This window comes from Mytilus edulis, chromosome 11, assembly GCF_963676685.1.
Source record: "Mytilus edulis chromosome 11, xbMytEdul2.2, whole genome shotgun sequence".
Taxonomy (NCBI): domain Eukaryota; kingdom Metazoa; phylum Mollusca; class Bivalvia; order Mytilida; family Mytilidae; genus Mytilus; species Mytilus edulis.
This window is the reverse complement of record NC_092354.1, coordinates 72,939,899-72,952,688: the sequence shown is the minus strand read 5'-3', so window position 1 is coordinate 72,952,688 and position 12,790 is coordinate 72,939,899. Positions and strand designations below refer to the sequence as shown.

Here is a 12,790-nt window from a genome sequence, read left to right as displayed (position 1 = left end):
AATTGCATATATATTTAAATATACTTTGCATTTAGTAAGTAACACTGTTAACATATATTTGCTCGTGTGTGCTCACAAGTAGCATGCATGTTCCACTATATTGCATTATTTTAAATACAGTTGTTGTAATTGAATTATACCTTGTACATGTAATACGGAGAGAGCTTTTATAGGCTGTGCCTGTTGCTCAATCCTTTTCATATCTGAATGAATAAAATATGTTTAAAATCAAATAATAATAATAAAAAAAGATACATGTAATATATTAACATCAGATACATATATGTACAACACACACATAGACAGCATATGCAAAATAAAAGCTAAGCAAAATAAATGTCAAATATCAGGACATAATTTAAAAACACTAAAAAGCACAAGCAAAAGACTGCAAGCAGCTAAAGAGAGCACATCAGTGGCGGATCCAGAGAAGGGCGCACAGGGCGTACGCCCCCCCCCCCCTTTTTGCTCGGGCTTTTTTTTTTTTTTTTTTTGTAAAATAATTAATCAGACTAGACTACGTAGACTAGGATTGAGCAAGAACGTATTAACTTCTATTTCACTATTCCACCAAACACTCTATATTTATAGACTATTACACTCTCATGAAAAAAATTTCCACTGCAATATTATTTACCTACGAAAACATGTTTAACCTCAAACGCCAAAGCCTATTTCAAAATACCATAGCTGAAAAATTATCCCCAGTCAGTATGAGCTCTAGATATATTCAAAGTCTAAGGTACGGACCATTTGATTTGAGGAGACAGTCTGAGATATTTGAGAAAAAAAAAATACTCTGTTTTTTGCCTTAAACATGAACATTCAGCTGGCTGTATCTGGATTGAAACAATCTTAACCACTGTTTTTGCTATTTTTCTAAATTTCAAATAGAATGATTTACATTTGTAGCATTAATTAAATGAACATGATGAATAAAAACGACACATTTTTTTTTGTGTCAGGGTTTTGCATGTCTGACCGGAATGTCTTTTTCGCCGAACTGATATAAAAATACTTTTTACAAGACCAGACTGCAACCTGCCTGTTGGGTGTGGCCTTTATGTCTCCATTTGTCGTCCGTCATTCATAAATTCGTTGTCATTTTAGACTCATTCATAGCCTTTGCAGTTGATTTGGAACCCCTCACTTCCCTTAATTTTATTGGGTGAAACATATCAACCAAACATTTGGATAAAACTGATTGCTTGTTTGTCTTTTTTAACTGATGTCGGCGGTATTGTAAATTTCATTGAATACTCCGGCGTATATCTTGTTTACAACAAGAAATCTGTAAGGTTATAATAACTTAACTTACAACAAAACGGCGAGAATTTTCCATGTCTATTTTTTATTGACAAATAAATCCCACATGAAATTTATCAATTAATAGCTTTGGATCCATATACTATCATTTTATGATGGACAATTAATAGAACGAATACTGCATCGAAAATCGTGAGCAACTACAAAATATACATGCCCCACGCCAGGAACCGTTTAAAAAGTGCATATTACACTTATTTAGTGTTTAAGCTCCAAAAAGGTCCCCAAAATTTTTCGCCTCGCTCCACTCGGCAATCTTTCAATTTTAGACACCCTTTCAAAAATCCTGGATCCGCCCGCCACTGGCACACATTATGCATAACGTTAACGAAACTAAGAATTTTTATTTTTTTTTAAATGCAAAAAAAATATAAACAAACAAAAAACCATAGCAGGCTTCAAGGTCAGGTCATGAGACAGCAAAGAGTTAAATTATTTACAAAAAATGCAGTTACGTTTTCTGAAAAACATCAGGTAGAGATAACATTGTTGAACTGGCCAAAAATTGATATAAACCCTTTTGCATAGCTAAAAAAATCATCATTTCATTATATTAACTGATATTTTATCAAAAATTTAGTGATACAGTTTATATTCTCACTGCCAATGAGAGCTCCGCAACTTATGACATTAACTAGAATAATAGACTGTCCCATGGAAATTAGAATAACATGGGAAATAAATTAAGGTATGTGGGGGGATAACCCAATACAAGAAACGGAATTTCGCACGATTCCGACACAGTTTTACAGTTATATTTTACCCGCCAAAAAGACTTGCTTGGCATTCTGCATGTTCAACTAGAGTGGTAAAAGGGTTATATTTGTTCAAGTGTCTTAGAGTCCAGGGCTTCCAAAACGGTCATATATTCCGGTCATTTGTATAATGTCCGGTAAAAGACCGGCTGGGAAAAGCATGAAACGGTCATATACTTTTTAGTTTTCAAGGCTTTTTCGGTCATTTTAATATAATTCACGATCTTTTTGACCCAACATTTTGCCTTTAACAGCCATACATTTCCGGTCATAAAAGTGACATGTTGATTAATTACTATCAAAACAACCCTTACTTCAATACTTTCTAATTTTAATCACGGCTAATTAGTTGTTGGACAGCTGAAAACTACCTGTTCAGGTGACAGGTAAACTAATTTTAGTACCGGACATCGTATAAATTAATCTGTCCATTCACAATTACTTTCGTACATTTCAGCGGTTTGTATCTAATTGATTTAGTCCAAAAGATCAAATTTATAATAAATTCATTTATAAACTTGATTTCTTGAATCATTTAAAAAGGTTTTACATGAAAAAATCGTCAGAACTACGTTGTATGAACAAGAACACGTGTGCGCATGTGCAGAGGTGGGAAATTCAATTATGCATCCTACATTTCTTCAAAATTCTAAAACTATCATTGATACCTGTACCTAATGTTCATTTCAAGTATTTTGTTGAAGAAATAACGTGGAAAGAGCTTCTTTGCTCAGTCGTGCTATGAAACATACACGGATTTTACGTATCCGTTTATGGTCCATGTTTTACCATTGTCAAGTCAACATCCGGTTTTGAAAAATGTGACTTTAAAAACGAAAATAAAGTTCTTGACAACGTCATTATGCACAATTAAAGAGTCTAATGCAGATATGAGCACGCTGATGTGCACACTTTGAATGATGCAATGCCAATTTTAACAGTTTATGTCAGAACATCAAATTCATATCAAAGTAAAGTTTAATATCGTTTTTAATCTAATGTCAATCATTGGGATGGCCATCTGATTACCATAATTGCCTTTTGTGACTTAGTCTTGGGGATTAAAATTCGGATCAGATATAAAATGTCCGGCTGGCTCAGACAGATTTTGGAAGCCCTGTCTTAGACTATCAATTATCATCAATAATATACTAGCAATTCATAGCATCATATTCAGGAAATTACCCTTGCTGAAATATTACTTCAAGTTCGGGGTAGGGGGTAGGGGAGCCTGGGCACGAGTCCTCCTTTTGTGGGAAAAATTTGTTTGAATATATATATAGGAATGTTATGATACTAAAGACTGACTGGAGCCTCACCCACCCAACTCCTTATCAAAAGTTCTGTATGCCTGACTGAATCCACTGCCTAAAAGATTTACCTCCCATTGTAAGCAATTTGCAGTGGCAGATCAAGAATTTTTCATATTTATATATAAGAAATATGACTGCCATAGAAGGGGCCTATCCAGTTATGCTTCAGTGATTCGCTATAACTTTTTTTATTTAGGCCAAATAATCATATATGTGTGTTTCCAGTAACCTGACCGACCCTAGTTAAACCCCCCTGACCCTAGAACTATTTTTTTCATTTCTGAAAAATAAATTTTCAAACGATCAAATTTTGAGGATTGTTAATTAAAATAATTAAAAGTTGCAAATATCTACTCCGACAAGTCAATAAGTTACCAAAATTGGTTACCTTCAAGACCCACGCATATTTAGAAAGAGGTCACACATCTAAATCAAATAATGACAAAATTGAAAGACAATGCTTTGTCTTCTAAAGAAAAATGTGAATGAGAGCCTAAAAAATCAGAGATAACGTTAATTAACCTTACAATGCAACCACCTGGAACCACACTTAATGAGGTAAAACACCTGTGTTTATAAAGGATGTTCAATAAAATAATTAAATATAGCTAGCTCAAGTACTTGTGAACACTCAGACAGGTTTTTGCTGTCATAGGTGGTGTACTTTGACCTCCAAATAAAATTACGTTTTTCATCAACATAAATAGACCTAAACAAGTCTGCCATTTTATGACTTAGATAAGTCTAAAATTGAAAACACATTTTTATAATAAATACATGTTTTGACTTCTTTCAGTCGAAAACAAAAATCGACTTGTTTATGTCTGAGCTCTGACTGTTAACTAAAAACATATCATGCATGACTGTTTATTTTACAACCCATATGGCAAAATCAAAGGTACTTTATTCAAATGATTTGCAACACGTGACTGTCCCTTTTGAACAAATTACCTCCCTTAGCTTAAGATTGAAAATAAAATTTATTTTAGATTTGCGGATAATCACGTCCTTTCCCGTCATGTATCTAAAACTAATATTTCTTTAAAAACTTCCTTTGGCGGAAAATTACAAAATTGCTGTGTAATTCTAAGGGAAAATGCTTAAAATTTGACTTTTTACGAAATAGGAAGGTTGAAATCATCATGTTTTTAAAAGAATTTGGCCGAAAAACTTAAAAAAGCAGGTAAAATTAGTTTGAAGTTATTTAACAGTAAAATTCAACCTACAAGGTGTTTCCCTATATGCGAACAAATCATGAACAATATCTTCTTGCATATATGTATTTCTGTTTTGAATCTTGCTATTTTACAATTTTCCGTCATTTTATATGATCTTATATATAGCAATTATATATAAATACTATGACTACGCTTCCGATTTTTAAACTAAAAAGGCTGAAAGATTTCAGAGTAGACAATGTCCATTTGTACACGGACAGAAGCATAAAAACATGTACAATTCACCTATATGTGAACGAATTGTTCATTCGAGATAGATATTGGCATATTGGCATTTTTATTTAAGGGGCTTATATAATCCTATTGTAATGGCTGCCGTCATGATTAGGCAAAATGGCCGCTATGCAAATTAGCAAAATACCCCAAATTTTGCCATATGCAAACACATGTAAAAATGGCGGACTTCCAGTTTGGTCGTTTATGATAACGAAAACAATTTCGGTAAACACAGGATTTTTTTCCACATTTTGACATTCAAAAAAAAAAATTCAAAAAAAAATTGCTGACCTACCGACCCTATTTTTTAAAAGTATGTAACTGGAACCACACATATTTTCATTTGGCCTTACAGAGCTCTCAAAATGTTTATTTCCCTGGTGGTCCTTGAAGATTATATATATGCAGCTCCTCACTATCATTTCTATTGCAAATTACCAAAATTATTTTTAGTGGCTCGGGACTATTCGACTGCGTATAATTTCACACATGTGCATAAAAAGTTTGTGTTGTAAATTCACTATTATTTTTTAAAATTTTTGATTGATTAAATATGTTTAATTATAGTACTTTTGTCCCTAACAAATTAGTATCGTTATTATGTGTATCTGTGAAAGACTCAAAATGACATTTTACCCAATTTCACCATTTTCCCGTCAAAATTTTGGGTTCCAGGCCAAATATTTTTTTTACCTTATCGGTGATCTAAGTTTTTTATTTGATCTTTCTTTGAAGCAATATTTCAGCTTTTTATATTACAGTTTTGGACCAAGTGTCATATCTAGAATGTTTTTTTGATATTTCGAAAAAAGCTACGTCAACACCTCTATTTTCCCCATCATTTCATTGAAAAAAAGGCCCCTTTTACATACCTCTTTAGAAGTAATATTTTGAGCTTAAATGGTCCGGGACCCCCTATTTTTTTTTCAACCAATTTGATTCTCTCTCTATAATGATTAAAATATTAAACAATACGGCTCTTCTGATAGAAACTTTGAATAGGCCCGAGCCACCTTAAACATATTTATTTATAGTTGATGTTATTTAAATTCTCATTATTAACACTCTCATTTGTATTTATGTTCATGTATATTCATACTCTCCTTAAGGAGGATAATAAACATATATATATATATCCCTTTCCACTTTGCGGGCGCGAGTGCTGCATTGTAGCGGCATTAGCCTGCTTTTTTTTCGAAATCTACAAGGGTGTCTTTTATGTGCAAAAGATATGGCTCTCTCTTAACACAGCTAGGTCAGCCATTTCTCGTCCCCTTCCAACGAACTATCATCGTTTCCTTAAAACCATACTAGCAAATGGTGTCAAGGTTAAGCCGAAAATTCAGTCCCTGAAATTTTCATCCTGGAACGGGAATGGAACCAGGAACCTTTGTGTTAGTAGTCCGATGCACTGACCACTACACCACAGCTCTCATGAAAAAATTACCAAAATTGTGTTACTCCTTTCCAAAAATGTGGTGGTTAAATCCCTAGGACCACCACTTATCAAGAACTCTATAATTATAAACCAAATGTTTTCCTCAAAAGGGGGTTGGGAAGAGGTGGTCCTCTGATACCATGAATATAGTCAAGGGTCATTGGCTTAAACAACATGAACAATAAACAATTTCTCATTTGAAAATACAACAGCAGTTAGGGTGTTCAATATTCATGAAGTTTAATTACTTCAGCATCTCCACATTCATGAGCTACTTGCAGTATATTACAAGTTGTTATTATGAAGATGAAAACACGTTATTAATGATAGTATTGTCAGTTAGTATTTTTTGCAGGTGCATAAGGAAGCTGTGAACCTCAGTGTGATTACAGATAAACAAAGATCATATTCCCAATATTGCAGTTGGTTTACAGCAGGGCAGGTATAATTATTTAATGCTTTTAATGGGAACTGACACTTCAGGACAATATTTAGAAAAATGTGTTTGCTTCCTTTTTAACCGGATTTTTGTGACAAAAATGTCGGTTATTGATTTGGGGATGTACGGCGGGTGGGCGGGCGGCAATTAGATGTTGTCCGTGCATTAACTCATGAACCGTTCAACCAAAGCTTTTAAAATTTTAATATGTTGTTACTGACAACTAAATGAAGGTCAAGTTCAATAATGGCGATTTTGACTTATACCGTTCAGGAGTTATGGTTCTTGAAAGATTGAAAAATGGAGTTTCCAGTCGTGTCCATGCATTTACGCATGAACTGTTCTACCTAAGCTTTCCAAATTTTTGTATGTTGTTACTGATGACAAAATGGAGGTCAAGTTTAATAATGGCGATTTTGACTTTTAGCGTTCAGGAATTATGGTTCTTGAAAGATTGAAAAATGGAGTTTCCAGTCGTCTCCATGCATTTTCGCATGAACTTTTCTTCCTAAGCTTCCCAAATTTTAATATGTTGTTACTGATGACAAAATGGAGGTCAAGTTCAATAATGACGGTTTTGACTTTTACCGTTCAGGAGTTATAGTTCTTGAAAGATTGAAAAATTGTGTTTTCAGTCGTGTTCGTGCATTTAAGCATCAACTGTTTTACCAAAGCTTCCCAAATTTTAATATGTTGATACTGATGACAAAATAGAGGTCAAGTTCAATAATTACAATTTTGACTTTTACTGTTCAGGAGTTATGGTTCTTGAAAGATTGAAAAATGGTGTTTCCAGTCGTGTCCGTGCATTTTCTCATGAACCATTCAACCAAAGCCTTTGAAATTTTTATATATTGTTACTGATGGCAAATTAGAGGTCAAGTTCAATAATGACGATTTTGACTTTTACCGTTCAGGAGCTATGGTTCTTGAAAGATTGTGAAATGGCGTTTCCATTCACGTTGTTGCATTTACTCATGAACCATTCAATCTAAGCTTTTCAAATTTTAAGATGTTGTTACGGATGACAAAATGGAGGTCAAATTTGATATTGACGATTTTCTCTTTCACCATTCATCAGTAATGGTTCTTGTGATATTGCCAGGACACAAATAAATATTAATAAATCCGGTTTGCTGTCGTTGTCAATGTGACAGCCTCTTGTTAAGGAATTCAATTAGAAAACACACTATTAGATTCATAGTTTAAATATGCTATAGAGCTTTTGTGGATTGACTGTCATCAGGAAAACTTTTATTCTACAATTTGTTCACATGTTGTCAATTTGACTTTGTTTTCAATTGGGGAAATATATATCTGAAAATTGTCCTTGTAATCTAGATCATTTGTAAAAATATACCTGCAAAAAATGTTTGAGTAATTAAATACGAAAATATACTTAAACATTAAATAGAAGAAATCAGTTGTTCCTATATATATATAAATGATATTATTCTATTTGAAGTTGTTTACCTCTTCTAATACACACAATTGATCAGAAGATAAACAGAACATAATGCTAAGAGGACTTGCAAATGAACAAAAAAATAACAATTACAGTATGTTCAAGATCTAACTCAAATTTATAAACCAACTTACATTATTGACAAAAATGACTGTTTTTTAAAAACCCTAACTAGGCTTAATACAGACAAACTTGGCATTTATAAATACAGGGCCATTACAGAAAAACAGGGCCAATACAGAAAACAGGGCCATTACAGAAAAAACAGTGTTTATATAAAAAAAAATAATCCTCACAGGAATAGATGACATTTTCAAACCAAAATGTTCGAATATCATACTGTTAATGTTTTATTAAATTTAATTATGATTTGAAAATAATATAAATACAAGACTTTATTGAATTTTATTTAATTTAGTGACCAGCAACCAACACAAGAGGAATCATATATAGAAGTGGACAAAAATTCAATAAAGTTCTAAGAGGACAACGTAAGCAAAACAAGTGTATATAATGTAACTAAAACGAAATCAATGATTAAAGCTGCTCTAGTTGCAGAAATGTTTTAAATGATCTTACATAAATATTTTCATTAATTTAAAAATCTGTAAATATTAATATTTTCAACCAAAAAATTGAAAAGTGGACAAAAACCAACTTGAGTCTTGAAGTGTACAAGTCAAGCAAAAGTAGTGTAAAAAAAATCAATGATTAAAGCTACTTTAGTTACAGTATGTTTAAGATCTTACATAAATATTTTTATTAATGTAAGTAAATATTTATATTTTCCACTGTATGAACTTGCACTTGTTATCTCTATGTTACAGATGCTGTCCTAGGGAGAACCGACTTCAGCTGTCCTCATCTGAGCTATGTAAAACTTGTCTATTTAATTTATCTTGAGTGGCAGGAAATTTACAGATTCTTGGCTCCTGTATACAGTACATTGCATACTAGTTTTAGTTAGTGGATTATTTTGACAGTCTAAGCAAGTAAGTTTTGTCAAGTTTATTTTAAGCAAATAGCTTTTTTTCTCTTAAGAGAATAATAAATATTAAAAAAAAAATTCATCAAAATAATCGACAGAACATTAAATATCAATATCCAGTTTTATAATTTGTACAGTACATTTATGAAATATTTCCATTTATGTACAAGATATATGCAATTAATAACAAGAATAAGAAGATGTGAAATGATTGCCAATTAGGTAACTCTCCATCAAAGACAAAATGACATAGAATATGTAGAAAATAACTACTACAGGTCACTGTATGAGTCGACCTTCAACAATGAGTTAAACATTTATTGCTTTAAAAAAGGGAGGAAAGAGAGGAGAAAGAGAAAAAAGAAATGAAACTACATGTACTCTTGATTTATAATCTTTGTTTGATTCCTTAAAATCCAAAACTAAATAATATGTCATTTATGAAAAATTGTGTTTATTTTTTGTTTGTTAGACATTAGACATTTATGTCGAACCATCTTTATATTTGTTAGCATTTAACTTACGTGTATTAATTTATAACGGTATATTATATATATATATTTGGTGAATATTACTAACAACCACTAACTCCTGTATATAGAAATATCATTACTAATGTTAACGAGGCCGGGATAAGGTACCGGTAATCGATGTTTTAAACTAACAAATGTAAAGATAAAAAAAACCAAAAAAACAATGAGTGAAACCCATACCGCTTAGTCAACTTAATTAACATTTACTAAAATGGAAAAGGTAAAAAGTGCATAGTCAACACTAACAATCATGTCAACAGAATACACACCAACTAACAAAGACACACATAAGTAAATCGCTTCAAACAATGCAATACACCTTATCGCTATTTGTGCGCCATTACTGGACATCACAAAAAATCAAGAAAATTTTGATTGTTGTATGACACCAAAGTTCAAGTGGGACAGATTTCCAAAAAGCAAAAAGGTGTATGAATAACTTGATATTAATGTTGTAAAATTAACATTCTCTCCGTACATTTTGATAGATGTTGATATGGGACTGAACCCGTCATCTTTTATTGGCTTAATCAGTGTTACTGTAAATTATTCAGAAATTATTGTGTGCATTCATTATAACAATTTTAAATTTAAACTAAAATATGAAATATGAGTTTTGCAATATTGAGAAAAATCCTGTTTAATTGACATGAAAAATTTCAAAATGCGAGAAAATTATTGCGAAAACTATAACTTCGTTGCATTTTAAGCAATAATAAAACCATCGCAATAATTTCTGAATTTACAATACTGAGATATTTAAAGCATATACACAGGACAGAAAGTCGCAAAAAAGTCACAGTGAACATTTTAAAATAAAATCTTCTCAACCAATTTATACAGTTAAACAGATAAATAATATAGTGATACAATGGGCTGCAATTTCTGCATTAATAAAAATGTCTTCTTGAAGTTAAAAAAATAATGGCTAAAATGCCCTGCACCCCATTTTTGATGCCATCCTACATTGAAATATTGGAAGTCTAAGAGTATATTGTTATGAAATTATTCAAATTTAAAACATGCTTACGACATCCGAAAGAATTTGATATGCTCATTCAGTGCTAAGTGGTACTTAACCAAAGGGTACTAAGGATGTCATGATCAAATTATGTAGTGATATGAAAGTATGGTTATAACATGTACACGTAAGTGGACCCACATGCCTGATCAAAGTTTAAAGTGAAGTATTTCATTTGTTCAATTGATCCAGATGTTTTCTCAATAATGTTTATATTATATCGTAGATGTTTTAATATCAGTATTATTCTCATTTACTATGAAATGTTTGACTTTGAAACTCCAGAACTGCTAAAAAAATTTAAATTATGACAAATGTTATCTCTTTAATTTTAAAATTGTTCCAGTCTTCACCCTTAACCACAGGTCCTAAGACATTGGCTTGTAAAATTGCTTTCAGGCTGATAAAATTCTTCTCTTCTAGCCAAAAGAATCCAACTAAAATTTTCAAAAAAGTTAGCTTCTGGCTTATGGATTCAACAGATAAGCATCAAGGCTGTTGTTCACCAGAAAAAAATTGGTCCAATGATAAATCCAGGTTTCATTGATAGAAATAGAACAATTTCTTAATTTTGTGAAGGGTAATCAATAGATTTAGGGTCCGCTATCAAACTTCTGTGTGTAGGGAGCCAGGAAACAAGCATACATTAATTAATGGCATAATTAGATTCTTTTTTTTAATCTTGCTGATTTGTTACGCTCATTTGAATTTGTTATGGGCAAACTGGATCCCTGCATTTTTAGACTGACAAGAAGGTCATTGTACCAGTTTAACATTTTTTAAGCACCCCTCTCTGTTATGTAGATGATTTAACCATATCTACTATCTACATAAATATATTAATTTTATCATTTATCATATTTACAAGTGCACAAACGATGTAATATTACTTTGACTTTAACCAAATTCTTTTGACGGAAAGATAACAAAGATTATGATTGGAATTATAAGCATATTTCAAGGTTGTGAGCACTTTAATCTGATTAAACTAAAATGTTTTGAGACATCCATAAACAAATACCTTATTCATATTGGTTTTAACATTTCTCTAAAACTTAGCTATGATCTATCGAATGATTGATTGGTTTTTTAAATGCCACTTTTGGCTCTATTGACTATTTTGTGTTATATTAAGTCAAGCTCACCAACCACAGTGTTGAAAGACTAGTAGTGAGTCAGTAGTTGAAATACTTGAACCACTTGACTTGTAGGCCCCAGGCCAACTTAACTTTGAAACTGTTCTGTTTGATTCTGAACTGGTACTTGGGAATCCATGTATATTCACACATCCCCATATAGTATAATACTATTATGTATATCTTAATAGTTCTTATATAAAAAGATAATATAGTTATAATAACCTGATAAAAAAACTTTCATATTAAATTTGTGTATGTCTGAACTGAAATGTTTTCTGAACAGTTGACTATAAAATAATTAGACACACTATCATGCTGTTTATGCAAAACTAAATTAAGGTGATAAAAGTAATTATGCACTGTGTTTAACTTTAATAAGTGATGACACCCCCTGTCTCCCATATAATTCATCTCATAGGCATTGTAAACTATTAGATAAATCAAAGTATACGTATTGCAATATAATCAATCTTGCATGTTTATATCAATTTTCTAAGGATGAAACCAAAATCACAAAAGTGATCAACTTTATGAAAAAAAAGGGGGTGGGGGTCCTAGAAAACATTTTTATACGCCTGTCGTCTTTTAGACGGGGCGTATTATGGTATACCGTTGTCTGTCCGTCCGTCCGTCTGTCGTCCACACTTCGGACAATGACTCAAAAACACTTTCACCAATTTCCATGAAACTTAAGGGCATACGATACAGTAGAGATCCCTCGTTGATTTTTTCCAACAATTTTGATAGTAGGTCAATTTTAATGTGTACTTTCCGAATATGAAAAGAAAAAAGTACCTTCATGACTTACTTTTTGAGATAATTTGGTTCGAAATTTGCATATTTGGAAAAATATTCACGAAAATTCATAAATAATGACTTTTAAAGAAAGTAACAATACTTTTGAACAAAAATTCATAAC

General features: G+C 31.9%; 1 protein-coding gene across 4 annotated transcripts in view; it reads left to right on the top strand.

Moving 5' to 3' along the window:
* The first annotated feature begins 2,060 nt into the window (after window positions 1-2,060).
* The window catches only part of LOC139496231 (hydroxysteroid 11-beta-dehydrogenase 1-like protein), a 98,720-nt gene continuing 87,990 nt past the window's right edge, over window positions 2,061-12,790 (top strand). For 2 of the 4 annotated variants that reach the window (XM_071284711.1, XM_071284717.1), the window contains exons 1-4: window positions 2,061-2,134; window positions 6,642-6,728; window positions 8,609-8,681; window positions 9,018-9,182. The gene's annotated coding sequence lies outside the window, so the exon portion shown is untranslated. The remainder of the gene's footprint in view (window positions 2,135-6,641; window positions 6,729-8,608; window positions 8,682-9,017; window positions 9,183-12,790) is intronic. The other 2 variants (XM_071284713.1, XM_071284712.1) reach the window with 2 other exon arrangements.